Here is a 16,357-nt window from a genome sequence, read left to right as displayed (position 1 = left end):
TGTCTGTGTCCACCTAAAATAGGTAAAACAACTGTCCACAGTGGTACATTTAACTGATTGCCTCCCATTTTCTTGCTCTGGTTACTAAATACAGTACATCTATAGAAACAACCACGAAGAGCCATGGTACATTGATGTGTTAATGACTGAGATGCATGCCTTAGTCATATAGCTGGCAGAATTCTTCCACCATTGGTGCAGTAATCTTACATCTATTAGCCTGCAGCCATTTTCAGGATAAATGTACCATGCAAAAGCATACAATATTAGAAAGTTTGTGATGCATTGTAGCAATCCTGTAGTTCCTGTATCACAAATATATCTATTTGTGATACAAGTGCTGTTACCCAAGTTTCACCCTTAGGGGTGAAACTTGGGTAACAACACCTGTATCACAAATAAATATATAACAATACCATTTAGTAAAACAGTAAACAGTTCAGCATTTGTAACCGTGGCTAGAATCTTATTACCTTATACCGCTGTATAAGGCCAATTGCACAAACAGTTTTACCTTTTCAGCTGGCTGTTGCACTCCTCTGAACTCACTTATTAAATAAACAGTTGCATGCCTGGTTGCACACACCACCCCATGATGGATAGAAAGCCCAGAGGAGAAAACAAGGTGTGCAATTGCCCTTATACCTGTGATGTCTCTGAGTAGGATTTTGGTCAATGAGTTAAGAGAACAATTGAATCTATAACTCGCTGGTGTTTTTTCCTAACTGCATGTAAGTATTTACACAAAGATACATCACCGTCTACTGTCTGAATTAATTATGTTGACTAGAAATACTTTTTCAATATTAGTTAAGTGATAAGTGTAGGCTTAGTTTTAAGCTTTGCTGTAGTTGTGTGCAAATATTAAGTATACAGTTCAAGTAAAATGGAAATAGAATTGTAGTTTTATCTACCAAAACTGTTCAGGAATCTGTTGTCAGCCGGCCTATTTTGCCTAATGTTTCCCAGTTAACAGTGAAGACATTCTATGATGATCATGTGCTAAACTAAAAGTAAAGGTAAAGGTTAAGGTTCCCCTTGACAATTTTTGTTCAGTCGTGTTCGACTCTAGGGGGCGGTGCTCATCCCTGTTTCCAAGCCATAGAGCCAGCGTTTTGTCTGAAGACAATTTTCCATGGTCACATGGCCAGTGCGACTTAGACACGGAACGCTGTTACCTTCCCACCGAGGAGGTGGTCCCTATTTATCTACTTATCTGCTTTCGAACCGCTAGGTTGGCGGCAGCTGGGACAAGCGACGGGCGCTCACTCCGTCGCGTGGATTTGATCTTATGACTGCTTGGTCTTCTGACCCTGCAGCACAGGCTTCTGCGGTTTAGCCCGCAGCGCCACCACGCCCCTTGCTAAACTAAAAGGACATCCTAAAATATGTGTCATGCTGGAGCATCCAAACAGTTCTTATGTGTTTCTAGTTTGTCTATAATTTCATTGCTGGGTATTCAATTTGAATAGTATTATGAATGCAGTAAGTCTTGTCGGATTTTTGAAGCTAAGCAAGATTGAATCCAATTAGTACTTGGATGGGTGACCACCACGAAATGCCAAGTACAGTATCTTCAGGTAAAGCTAGGAAAGAATCCTGCCTGAAACCTGGACAACCTCTTCCAATCAGAGATGACAGTACTGGTCTGGATGGGCCAATGGCATGATTCAGGATAAGGGAAATGTATACCTTCCTGTGGTTTTGGAGACTATCGGAAAGTCTTTGAAAGAAATCTAAGAAAATGAACTTATACCGTGGAACTAAATGTGGCAGGGCACCACATTATCCTTGCCTTCAGAGAGACTTGTGGTTTTTTTGTGCTTTCAGGTGAAAGTCTTATTCTGTGGTATTTTTTTTCCTTTTCAGACAATGAGTTAACCAGCTTGGCTGTAGGTGAAAGTTACAAAATGTGCAAGAAGTCCTTTTTAACTTGCAACTGGAATGTTCACAGTTGCTCAGATAATGTCAGAATTGAAGTTTAGGCATGAGCTATCTGAAAGGCTAACTACTGAATAGAAAAAGTTGGCTAATATACCAGTAGGCTGTGAACCTAAATAAATGCTAGGAACTATTATGGACTGTGTGGGTTCTTAAAACACTAATTGAAACAGCATGTGTTGAACATGAGTTTCTGTTTTTGCTTTTTACCCCCCTTAGGATAGTTTGACAGCTGAAGATCAAGCACTCTGCAGCCTAAACTGACCCAAACATTTCTGTACAGTGGTTTAGTTACCAGTCACGAACATCCTGTCGCCACTGTTTAGAGGCCTAACACATCTGCTGTACATATCCAGAACTGGCAGCATCATAGACTATACAATTAACATGTTGTACACAAATTTAACTGCTGCCTAATATATGTGAGATGTGAAGGAACCACAGAGCCAGAGGAACAGAGCCAGGTTCTCACTTGGAGAAAGAAACGGGTAGCCTTATGTTACTGAGAAATCTGTTCTCTTAATTTCTGGAAAGAAAATCCACATCGTGTAACATGTTTGTGGGGAGAGACTTGAATGAATTTGTCACTGTGTGTGGTCAAAGATGGCTAGTTCTCTCCCCAGTTTTCAGAAGCACATGCTAATTTTTTCCATATGTGGATTTAATGGGTGTAAAGATAGATTGCTAATTCATGCCCTTTATCTTTCAATTTTGCCACTGGTTTGGTTACAAGCAGTTACTAATGTATGTAGAGGCACATGCTACACTGCCAGCATGCAGCCATATCTTTAAAATATCCTGATTGCTAGACAACATATCCAGTTCAATAAATGTGTGTGGTCTACTAGAGAAGGTACAAAGTACAGAAAGTCTGGAATTTTGTGTTGTACTGCCTGGGAAAAAAACAGACTGCTGTGTTGATGCCATTTATAGAAGATAATAAAGACCTGCATTTGAGAGGCAGCAAAGATAATCTCCACAATTACTGGATCAAGAACTGGTGATTCTATTGTCTGCTATGGTTTATTCTTCCTTTCCGGGAGGATTAGAAAGTACTGTATGGTATTGGTATACGCATAGGAGACCCACAGTTGTGTAGTGGATAGAGTGTTGGACTAGGATTTGGAAAATAAGGGGTCAAATCCCATTGAGCCATTGAAACTCACAGAGGGATGGGTGGCAACAGTAAATTATTGCTTGAATATCCCACATTGAAAACCCTATTAGGATTGCTGTAAGTTGGAAGCTACTTGAGGACATATAATTTGCAGAGGGCACAGAGACTTAAAACTGCTGTTGGTCTCAAGACATCTTTCTAATTTTTTATATAAAACTGCACACTTAATTTATAATGCAGCATGCTCCATAATATTGAATTAAATCCAGCATATGGTCAAGAAGGATTCCTGTCCAATAACTATACTGTAGATCTCATTGCCTAATTAAGAGTAAAAGTAAGATTATCACAGCTCCAACACACAGACAGATACCTTTCACATTTCAAAGATGGGGACTGAAGGCCTAAATCCAATATCACATAAATCCAATGACAACACAAAGGGGCTTCCTTCCCTCCAACTCCCCCATAGACCTGGCAAAAAACTAGTTTAGGATGATAGTCCAGTCTGATCGGTTTTTGAGAGGTGGAGGCAGCTGCCGAAGGGAAGATCAACCAATTTCCCCACCCCACTGGATCCTTCTATTACTCCCATGGCTATCTTGGATAGCCTGAAATCTAGCACAACTAACAAGTGTTTAACATGAATACCAAAGATTACCACCCATTGACACTAAAAATTATATGTTATATAATGAGTATTTAAAATGTTGCATTAAAATATGGAAGATGAGTCCCTCAGGTTGGAAGGCATCCAACATGCTACCGAGGAAGAGCAGAGGAGAAGTACAAGTAGCTCCGGAGCTAATGAAGTGGTTGGGCCAAAGTCGAAAGGATGCTCAGCTGCCTGAAAGTGAAAGGAAAGTCCAATGCTGCAAAGAAAAATACTGCATAGGAACCTGGAATATAAGATCTATGAACCTTGGTAAGCTGGATGTGGTCAAATGGGAGATGGCAAGAATAAACATTGACATCCTGGGCATCAGTGAACTAAAATGGATGGGAATGGGTGAATTCAATTCAGACAATTATCATATCTACTACTGTGGTCAAGAATCCCATAGAAGAAATGGAGTAGCCCTCATATTAAACAAAAGAGTGGGAGAAGCTGTACTGGGATACAGTCTCAAAAATGATAGAATGATTTTAATACGAATCCAGGACAGACCTTTCAACATCACAGTAATCCAAGTGTATGCACCAACCACCAATGCTGAAGAGGCTGAAACTGACCAACTCTATGAAGACTTACAACACCTTCTAGAACTGACAACCAAGAAAGATGTTCTTATTATAGGGGATTGGAATGCTAATACAGGGAGTCGAGAGATAAAAGGAACAACAGGTATGTTTGGCCTTTGAGTTCAAATGAAGCAGGGCAAAGGCTAATAGAGTTTTGTCAAGAGAACAAGCTGGTCATCACAAACACTTTTCCAACAACACAAGAGGCACATGGACATCACCAAATGGGCAACACCAAAATCAGATTGATTATGTTCTCTGCAGCTAGAGATGGAGAAATTCTATACAGTCAGCAAAAACAAGACCTGGAGCTGTTTGTGGCTCTGATCATTAGCTTCTTATAGCAAAATTCAAGCTTAAACTGAAGAAAGTAGGAAATACCACTGGACTAGTCAGGTATACAGTCAATCCTCGACTTACGAACTTAATCCGTTTTGGAAGGACATTCACATGTCGAAAGGTTCATAAGTCGAAGTACCATTTCCCATTGAAATGCATGGGAACGGAATTAATCAGTTCCAGAATTTCAAAAAAATACCAAAATAAAAAGAGCAAGTCTCACGCTGCGACTGAAAAAAACCACACAAAACCCACAGAAACATAACCCCCCAATCCAAACCCACCTTCCAAAATCCACACAGAAAAGTTTTTTAAAAAGGACTTCTTCAACGTGGTTCTCTATGAATCCACACTGGTGGGTTTAACAGCGCCTGCGCTGGTCCTCTCGGAATTTTCTAGAGCTGTTGAGAAAAAGATACAAAGTTTAGGTTGCCCTATACTGCGCACGCTCGTCCCGCCAACCTTCAGTTCCATTTTTCCGCGCACCGGAGTTGGAACCTCTTGGAATATTAGAGCGCTTTTACCTCTTCAAACTGATTTTTCGGACTGACTTTGGCTTCGTTTTTCGCTTATCTGATCTCCGTTGCCCTGACCGTGGACTGCCTGACCGTTCTATTGCCTTTGGCCCTCTTAACAAGGTCTTTAATCCCTTAATTGCGGCCTATTTACCGCCCGCTGAGGCGCCACGCGCCTGTGGGAAAGCTTCAATCAACAACTTTCCCTGCCTGTTTTCACTCCCCGTCGGCTTATGTCAGCCAAAAAGGGACCTTTTCGTCGTTGCTCTTCGTGCTCAGGGAAACTACCTTTCCAGGACCACCATTCTTTATGCCTTTTCTGTCTTGGAGAGACCCATTCTTCAGCAACTTGTAAACATTGCAAAGAATTCACGAAGGCAACCCTCAAATCTCGTCAACAACGTTTGAAATTTCATCTGTGGAACCAGACCTTGTCGGCATCCCAGCCATCCGACATGGAGTCTGTCCAATCTACTTCTACAGTGCGGTCGGCGGTGGCTGTTGTGTCTTCACCTCAGCCAACTAAAGAATCCTCCAAAAAATCGTCGAAGGGCAAGACCAAGAAGCAAGCCATCGGTAAGAAGGCTTCCTCTAACGGCTCTGCCCCATCGACTTCAGCACCGGCACCGAAGGAAAAGGCACCGAAGGAAAAGGCGGTTTCTCAGAAGCCTAAAAAGAAGGCTACAGAGATCACCCTGATCGTGCCACCGATCTCCGCCTCCTTACCATCTCCATTGTTGGAAGACTCCTCTCGGGACCGAGACTCGGTCTCCGATGCCGGTGCCTCTATTCCACCTCGACAGGAACCCTTGGTGGATAGTGGGCGGTCGCCCACGGCTAGTCAGCTTGACCGAGTCATTGCTGACTCAGCTAATGTTCCATCGAGCCCAATTCTTACTGGGCGGGCAACGCGATCCCCGTCTTTGACGTCGGGATCGGCGCCTTCCAGGTCCCCTCCTCCTCCTCGAGGCCGACCTGTAGCACCGCATGGGGAGCCAGCCCCGCGGCGCCCATCTCCAGACTCGGCGGACGACGAGCCTCCCGCCAAAAAACGTCGACACCGACGCAAACACAGACGCGGGCATAGGCGTCGACGAGATTCTTCTTATTCTGACTCGGATTCAAGCCACGGCCACAAGAGATCTCGCCGCCGTCGACGTCGTAGAGACTACTCAACAGAGTCGTCTTCGACGTCGAGGGACAGGAGGCATAGGAGGAAGAGGTCTAGATATTCCTATTCTTCTTCTCCCTCTCGTTCTTCTCGTAGAAGCCCTCTACCTACGAGACCTCCCGGCGTCGATACGAATAAACCTTCGACGTCGAGTGCAGCACTTGACCTGTCTACACATCCTGCACAGCCTCCTATCCTTACAGGTCTGGCTCAGCCATTACCTCAGGCATCTCAGCAGCCACCTTTACCTACGGAGGGGTCTCAACCTACTCTCCAGGAATCATCTGAAGAAGTCGACAATGACGACTCCGATGCCTCCCAGGACACCCCTACTCTTGGGGAAAGATTACCTCCAGAGGCTGCAAATTTAAAGCCTTCATCTCCTACAGAGGATTTTTCCTCTTACACCCAGATGATTGCCCGTATGGCTCAAGCCCTTAAACTTGCTGTGGAGCACTCTCCACGAAGGGAAGAAAACCTCATATTCGGTGACATAGAAGCTGAGAGAGCGCACCCAGTCAGTCTCTCTCTTATACCAGAACTCTTGGACTTGATAAAGGAATTCTGGGAGCACCCAGCTAATCCCACGACTATTTCCAAGAGGACTGAGAACCTCTATCGGATACATGGCGAAGATACCTCTTTTCTACTGATGCATCCTGCGCCGAATTCTCTTATAGTGGAGTCCAGTTCATCCAAGACTCCTTCTAAAGGCCATCCTACACCCACTAACAAGGAAGGCCGAAAGTTGGAAATCCTGGCACGCCGCCTCTATTCCATGACCACCTTCACTCTAAGGGCAGTCAATTATCTGATAGCCATGGGGGCTTATCAGAAACAACTTTGGTCCAGAGTTCTGCCTGCACTGGAGGCAGCTCCAGAGGAACTGAGGCAACTCTGCTTGAATACTCATGCAGAGGCCTTGACTGTCTCCAAGTACCAACGCCTTGCTGCTCGGCATGTGGCAGAGGCTACTTCAAAGAATTTTGCCTCCATCATTACATTAAGGCGACATGCTTGGCTCCGCTCTGCCAATATTGTTGAAGACATTAAGTCCAGGGTGGAGAATTTACCCTTTGATGCCTCGGGACTTTTCAACCAGGGTACCGATGAAAACTTAGAAAATCTACACAAGAGTAAGAAAACTGCAAAATCCTACTCTGTCCAACCTACACCCAAGCCGCCTAAGTTTCAGTGGCGTTCAAGATATGCTCCCCAGACTTACCAACAACCATCTACCAGTACTTACCGGCCTTATGGTGGTCAACCTTCTCAACGTCCCCCTCAGACTGCATCTACGTCTTCTTCTTTCAAACATCAACCTTCCAGCAGGAAGCCTTCTTTCAAAGGTCCTGGAAAGAAACAAAAGCAGTACCTTTGACTTTCTCCCCACCTTACAGGCCACCACCCAAACCACCCGCCTTTCTCCTTACCTTCACAACTGGATGCTCATAACGCAAGACACATGGGTCCTCAGCATTGTCAACTCCGGCTACCGCCTGGAGTTTATACAGTCGCCTCCTCTGGGACAGGTTTCCCCTACATCGTACGACCCTGTTTTAGAGGAGGAGATCTTCACTCTACTCCAGAAGGGAGCCATTCAAACTGTTCCACCCGAGGACATCCTGAACGGTTTTTACTCCCGGTACTTCTTGGTTCCAAAGAAGGACGGGGGTTTACGACCTATCCTGGATTTAAGGCACCTCAACAAGTTTCTCAGAGTACGCAAGTTCAAGATGGTGACCTTAGAAGCCATCATTCATCTGCTCAGAAAAGGAGACTGGTTTGTGGTGGTGGATCTGAAGGACGCATATTTCCATGTTACCATACACAGGAATCACAGGAAATATCTGCGTCTGTTCTTCAACAATACGGTTTATCAGTTCGTGGCCCTACCATTCGGCCTCTCCACAGCGCCGAGGAATTTCACCAAGTGTATGGCCCCTGTGGCAGCTTACCTTCGTCTTCAAGGGATCCAGGTATACCCTTACATAGACAATTGGCTGATTGTCTCCGGGTCGAAACACCAGGCTCTGCAGGACACTCATTACGTTCTCCACACGTTGCAGGCGCTGGGCCTCACTATAAATTACGAAAAGTCCAAGCTACATCCTTCGCAGGTGGTGGACTACATCGGAGCGACAATAAATTCACTTCAAGCCCGAATGTTCATGCCTCCAGAGCGCATTCACAAAATACAAAAAGCCATAAGGAGGTTCAAACCCAACACAAGGGTGACGGCCAGGCTTGCTCAACATCTCCTGGGCCTCATGGCTTCCACAACGTCGACTCTATCACACGCTCGCCTCAAGATGCGTTCTCTTCAGGTTTGGATGTTGTCGCTGTTCAACCCGCTCCACGACAACCAACACAAACGACTACTAGTGACACCAGAGCTGGCATCTCAGCTCCAGTGGTGGACTTACCTGCCTCACTTATTGGTGGGACGTCCCTTTCGACCAATTCAGCTGACCACACAAGTGACAACCGACGCCAGCCCCCTAGGTTGGGGAGCCCACTGCGAAGGCCACCAGATCCATGCGCTGTGGTCCTCGCAAGAGGAGAAGCTACACATAAACCATCTGGAACTGCTGGCCATCATCAAGGCTCTGAGGTCTTTCCTACCTTTGGTACAGGGCAGAGCCATCCAGTTGGTCACAGACAACACCACAGCTATGTTCTATGTGAACAAACAGGGTGGGACAAGGTCCAAGTCTCTCCTGTTTCTCGCAATACATCTCTGGGAATGGTGTTATCAGAACCACATATACCCTGTGGCGATTCACATTGCGACCGAAGACAACCTGCTTGCAGACGAACTAAGTCGCCGGTCCTCTCAAAATCACGAATGGGAGATGGACGACAACATATTCCAGATGATGTGCGACAGATGGGGAACACCAACCATCGACCTTTTTGCAACAGTGGACAACAGGAAATGTCTGGCCTACGCATCTCGGGCAGGACGAGGTCAAAGGTCATCCGGAGATGCATTCATGGTTCCGTGGAACACAGGCCTCTTGTACCTGTTTCCTCCTATTCCCATGATCCAGAGGTCCTTAGTCAGAATTCTTCAGGCCAAAGCAGAGGCAATCTTGGTTGCACCTTGGTGGCCCAGGCAACCATGGTTCTCTCTTCTCCTCCAGCTGGCAACAGACAGGTGGAGACTTCCGTTTCTTCCTCACCTGATTACCCAGGACTCGGGGTCGATATACCACCCGGATGTCGAATCCCTTCAATTGACAGGCTGGAGAATATCCCATCGGTGAAAGAAGTGCTTGATAAGGCTCGAAAACCTTCGACCATACGCTTGTACCAAAACAAATGGCAAGGTTTCTTGAAGTTCGCGGCACAACGAGGACTACAACCCTCGCCTGTTGCATTATCCACTCTCCTGCTATATCTTCGATATCTCTTTGACCTGGGCCTATCTAAATCTACATTGAAAGTTTACACGTCGGCTATAGTAACTTTTCAGCCACAAGACTCTCAATCTTCCAGATGGTTTTCGCATCCTACAGTGAAGGCTTTTTTCAGGGGCCTGTCAAATATGCGGCCCCCTGTGAAGAGACCATTGCCCCAGTGGTCGTTACCAGTTGTGCTTCACTCATTAGTGCAGCCCCCCTTTGAACCTATGGCTACTTGTGACCTAAAGTTTCTGTCTCTGAAAACATTGTTTCTTGTTGCTATCACCTCGGCTCGTAGAGCCAGTGAACTTGCTGCACTTCGAGCTGATCCCCCATACTTACAGTTTTTCAAGGATAAGGTGGTTCTCTATCCTGATGTCTCATTCCTTCCTAAAGTTGTGTCGGATTTTCATGTGAACCAACCTCTGTTATTACCAACCCTGTTCGCTAACCCCTCTTCGGATGTTGAGCGCACGCTCCATTGTTTGGACGTTCGGAGGGCTTTGTCGTTTTATGTGACAAGAACTAAGGACTTTAGGAAAGCCCAAAGACTTTTCTTGTGTTTTTATGGCCAAAAGAAAGGGTCTGCTGCCTCTTCATCCACGTTGGCACGATGGCTAGTTTCCACTATCTCATTGGCCTACGAGCTGCAACACAAACCTCTCCCTGAAGGTCTTCGTGCTCATTCCACAAGAGCTGTGGCCACCTCCACTGCTCTGCTGCGAGGGGTTGATATTCCCTCTATATGTAGAGCAGCCACTTGGTCCAGTGTTTCAACATTCATTAAGCATTACAGACTGGACCTTCGGGAGAAGAATGACACCAGATTCGGAAGGGCTGTTCTCACATCACTACTGCAGTGACGGCCCTCCATCCTGTAAGTAGCTTGGTAGTCACCCACCAGTGTAGATTCATAGAGAACCACGTTGAAGAAGGACAGGTTACTTACCTGTAAACATAGTTCTTCAAGTGGATTCTCTATGAATACACACGACCCGCCCGGCCTCCCCACATGTCCGTCACTGTGATATGAGTTCCAACTCTTTCTATGTGCGGGCATATGGAACTGAAGGTTGGCGGGACGAGCGTGCGCAGTATAGGGCAACCTAAACTTTGTATCTTTTTCTCAACAGCTCTAGAAAATTCCGAGAGGACCAGCGCAGGCGCTGTTAAACCCACCAGTGTGTATTCATAGAGAATCCACTTGAAGAACTATGTTTACAGGTAAGTAACCTGTCCTTACCAGTCCAAAGCCTGGCGGTGCTCCGCTGCCTCCGCCGCTGCTGGGGGCGAGCGGCTGGGTGCCCAGCCGGCTCTAGCCTCCCAGCACTGGGTGGACGCTGCCTCCAATCACGGCAGTGGGGGACCCCAGGGAGGTCTCTGATGGCGGCGGGGAAGCTCCCAGGGCTTCTCCACCGCCATCGTAGACCTCCCGGAGGTCCCCCACCACCGCGATCTGCGCCTTCAGGCTTTCCAGGGGAGTAGACCAGGCCTACCAGGGTAAGCCCTTCTGATGGCAGAAAGTGAGGAGGAATTAAAGAACCTCTTAATGAGGGTGAAAGAGGAGAGCGCGAAAAAATGGTCTGAAGCTCAACATAAAAAAACCCTAAGATCATGGCCACTGGTCCCATCACCTCCTGGCAAATCGAAGAGGAAGATATGGTGGCAGTGACAGATTTTACTTTCTTGGGCTTCATGATCACTGCAGATGGTGACAGGAGCCGCAAAATTAAAAGACACTTGCGATTACAAACCTAGACAGCATCTTAAAAAGCAGAGACATCACCTTGCCAATAAAAGTCTGCATAGTCAAAGCTATGTTTTTTTCCAGTAGCAATGTATGGAAGTAAGAGCTGGACCATAAAGAAGGTGGACCACTGAAGAATTGATGTTTTTGAATTGTGGTGCTGGAGGAGGCTCTTGAGAGTCCCCTGGACTGCAAAGAGAACAAACCTATCCATTCTAAAGGAAATCAACCCTGAGTGCTCACTGGAAGGACAGACCCTGAAGCTGAGGCTCTTCATGAGAAGAGAAGACTCCTTGGAAAAGACCCTAATGTTGGGAAAGTGTGAGGGCAAGAGGAGATGGGAACAGAAGAGGATGAGATGGTTGGACAGTGTCATGGAAGCTACCAACATGAATTTGACTCAACCCTGGAAAGCAGTGGAAGACAGGAGGGCCTGGTGTGCTCTGGTCCATGGGGTCACGACTAAACAACAACAATTGTTCAGAAAATACCAGGAGTCACGCAGCACAGTTCTCAAGCTGAGTCAAATATTAAACGGAACTGAATACTGAATATTGAAGAAGAACAGCTGTCAAATATTGTATGACAGATTTCAACTGCAGTTATAGCAGAGACTAATTGAGGAATATGTATAAAGTTTTTAAATATATTTTTAATACAGTATATCCAAGCAACAGATGGGAAGTACACAGTATGAGCACAATCCCCAGAGTTTCCTTGTCCAATCTAATTGAAATGAATAGGAGCTATGAAGAAAGCAGAAGTTCCTTATGCCTTTTAGTATTGGATCTCTCTCTCTCTGTCTGTCTCTGTCTCTGTCTCTGTCTCTCTCTCTCGGTAGCCCATTCAGACCAAAGTTTCAGGGGAATAAGGATTTAACTTAATATACATAATTCAGAACTTGGAAAAGGAGAGGGAAGGGGTTCTGCGGTTTTCAGAAACCAACATCTACTCATGGTGGCTGGCAGACTCTGGGATTTGTAGTCCAAAAACTAACTTTTTCAAGGTCCCTCTGTGGGATATCACTACCCATCAGTTTTAGTTCCAGCCTGCAACCTGCTCAAACCACCCTGAGCTCAGGGTTGTTCACGGTATTTCAGGCTGCATGAATTCTATAGGCATGTGGTACCTTCTGTGAGATTGTGTCTAATTATCTTATACAGATTGCAAGTACAGATGCATTTTAAAAAGTAGCAAAATGTCAGGGCAAACCATCTTGCAACATGGTTTTGGAAGGGATCTAAAGTTCCAGGTAATTCTTCTCCAGGCAGTATACTGTTACTTGTCCCTTTATAGAGCAGTGCGATTTACCCTTACAACCATCCTGTGAGGTAAACTTAAACTGAGAAGATTTGTCCAATGAACCTAACATCTGAGTGGTCATTTGAATGTCCAGAGAGTAGCCCCATCCAGAAGCTGGCCTTCCGTCATAATATCTAGAAATGGGTTTTAAGATATACAGTAATTACTGTATGAAGGATTTTTAAAACATAAGCTGGCACCTCAGGGGCAAAGGGGCATGTGGTCCTCCAGATGCTGTTGGACTACAACTCTAGCCAGCAATCCTGATATTGAGGGACCACAGTCCACCAATGTCTGGAGGGCAACATATTCCCCCATCCCAGAGGAACATTTCGTTAAATTCAAAACATATTCTTATGCACCTAGAGAGCTCACCTCAGCTCAAATGTCAAGAGTTTGTGGTACTCTCAGGCTCCGTATTATCCAGCCAAAGGACTTTATGATGGTCAATCACACAGAAGGAACCACCCTGTTCTTCTTCATGATGCTTGCGGCAGCTTCCCTCCAACCTTCAGCCTCCCCCATTATCTTCTGGATGGGAAGCAAAGAGTTAAGGGGAGCCTGTCACAAGGTAAAAGCCTGCTGGAAGGGAGAAGGAAGGCAGTCACGCAATGAAAACAGTGCTTGCTCAAAGGGGGCAGGGTTCTCACGCATTGCCGTGTAACCCTGTCATCTATCTTGTCACGGTCCAGGCCCTCCTGTCAGCATTAATCCACACCGACAGTGGATTAATCTTCCCCTCATACACACTCCCCTCCCAAGGGTGAGACAGGAAAGGGGGGGCAGTCTGTTCTTTAGCCAAAGCCTCTATTCCTCTGGCTCGCACCCATCCTGAAATAACAGCTAGTTATGGAGAGTAGTGATTATGTCTCAATTTTGCATGCCAGAAGGAACTTATTCATTTTTTCCTCCTTTTCCTTGGCAAGATATGCTGACCACCCTCCCTCCCTCTAGCACACTAACGGGAATTCATTAAAGGAATGGAAGGCCTATTACATCCCAGGCAGTTGCCTTATTGTACCAAATGTAAGAGCAGGTGTTCGGATCTGGGATAAAAAAACAAAAAACAAAACAAAACAAAAATCACACCTTGTGCTGTGTAATTGTTTGGACTTGAAAATAAACTGAAAAATCAAATGGGATAGGAAATAATTGCTCAAAAAAGTCATTCTGGACTACAACTCCCAGAATCTCCAGCAACCACTCTGGCTGGAGGATTCTGGGGATTATAGTCCAGAAATCAAATTTTCCAGACTGTGAGGAGCTAAGTACTTTGAATTATCTTCACTCTGAGAATGTCACTCTGAGAAATGGAAAACCCAAAAATGGAAAACACAGTAACAATCCCTCTAAAAATCACACACAAGTACTGTAGCTGGTTACTGAGGGAAGGCTTGCCTGAAGACAAAGGTCTTTGCCTGCTTGTGGAAGGGCAACAAAACTGGACCCAGTTTTCTGTGGGAGGGAGTTCCAAAGTAGGGCCTCTTCCATGTTCCCATCAAATGAACCTATGAAGATGGCAGGACTGAGAGAAAGGCCTCTCCTGATTATCTTAACGCCCAAGCTGGCTCATAATGGAGGAGAAGATCCTATCAATTAATTTTCCCTAATTAATTAGGGATGGGTATTGGAGAGGTAACATATACTCTCTTCATATAAAGCAATTGCTTTAGAACTCTGGATGGGGTAAGGAACTAACTTCATCATGAAGTCTCCCTCTGGATACGAAGTTGGAAAACCTGGTGGGAAAAGGTCTCTGAAAATTCCTATTATGAAGGGTGGATGCCAATGCAAACTCTGCTCCAAATACACTGCCTCCTAGTTACATATTCTGCTGAAAAAAATCTAATTTTTCACCTCTGACAAAGCCTCCCTATTTAAAATTCCTTCATATCAATAAACACCCAGTGCTTGATATCTAATATTTGACATTTCATATTGGACAGTATTACACAGATGACATGCAATGATACTGAACTTTTAACAATGTGTGATACCTTACATGTGGTGATATTTGTTATTCCCAATTACTGTACTGTCAAAATACCAGTTAATAGTCAAGAGCCTGGTCATTTGATACACCATTGTACTTCTAAACTGAGAAATCTTATTTCAGTCATTATATTTATTACGGTTTTTTCATTCTTTTCAAAATTTCAGTTGTTAGAGTTTTTTTGTGACATTATGCTTTTTTGCTATTTTTTGTGTACATTTTGAATATTAAACATTTTACTTACAACATAACTCAGATATGTTGCTTTTTGGATAACAATTCCCATAAAACCCCCAAGCAGCATAACAAGTGGCTACGCTGATGGTGGGAATGTGGAAGTTGTGGCTGAAAAAAAGGAACATTTCCAATTTTTTTATTATTGCACTATGTTACAGTGACAAATCTGCTTTCCTTTCTAGTTTCCAAACTCACTTTGTGTGACTTAGCAGAAATAAATCCTTCTTCACCAGCTCATTGGCTCTGATGTTTTTGTTTTGCTGTTTTTATTTGTATTTTGGTGTGTGTTGTTATGTGTGTGTTTTAATTCTCATGCTAAGCAAGATGGTCCTTCATGGACTCTGCAGCCTCTCTGTGTTAGTCACCATCTACTGCCTTTCTGGTTAGCTTTTTCAAGTTTATGTGAACCTTGAGCACAAAGAGCTTGTGAGGGACACAATTTTATGTGTTGTCTTTCATAATTTGAGATGAATGCTACACCAGGCCAAGTCACAAAACCCAGACATGTCAGACTAATGGATCTTTTACAAGCTGCTGAGGTCATGGGTGAGATAAAGTTCAGTGGCTGGGGTGAGGAGTGGGGGAAGACAGGTAAGGAGTTCAGGTTTAGTTACTGGAGCAGAAGCGGCTCACAAGAGGAAAAGCAAGAGAACAGCAACAGCAGTGTGTTGTCAGCTGTAGGAAAACCCAAGGTAACACAGAAATACAAGTCTTCCATTCACCCGTCTATGACTTAAAGTGGTTGCTTGCCCGCATTATCCCTACACGCTTCTGCAGACATTGGCACATTTGTCACTCAGTCATAAAAGTGGGTGGGACCTCCCAGACCACCAAATGAGAATCACAATGTCCTGCTGGGTTTGTGTTTTTCAAGCAGGACGGGCGGGCATGGGGACATGGCAGTAGAAGCCTCTTCCAGAACACCAGTCAGCTGCCGAAAAGGGTGAAAGCTGGGAAAACAAATTACAAGACCCAGACTTACATGGAACTCTTCGTACTGGTTTGGACAACAGATCTCAGCCAGCGTGGCACATGGTAATGATGACTGGGGAATTCTGTGAATTGTAGTCCAAAAAAGTAACCGTTCCAAGCTCTGACTCAAGGGCATATACCTCTGCTCTTCCCATCCCAAATAGTTGACTGATTCCATGACAGTCCTGTGAGCTAAAACTGTTCTATAAGTCCTTGTAAATCAGTTTTCCACTGGCACTGAGCATGCTCAGTCCTGATGAGATTCCTCTTCTCCCTCCTTGGCTCTCTGCCTCTCTGTGGGGGTGGGGGGTGGGGGGTGGGGGCGGCTGACTATGAAAGTGTGATCATTCAAAGACTGGCAATTAGTATTAATA

The sequence above is a fragment of the Pogona vitticeps genome, chromosome 1 (assembly GCF_051106095.1).
Source record: "Pogona vitticeps strain Pit_001003342236 chromosome 1, PviZW2.1, whole genome shotgun sequence".
NCBI lineage: Eukaryota > Metazoa > Chordata > Lepidosauria > Squamata > Agamidae > Pogona > Pogona vitticeps.
The sequence above is the reverse complement of the archived record's forward strand: the minus strand, read 5'-3'. Positions refer to the sequence as shown.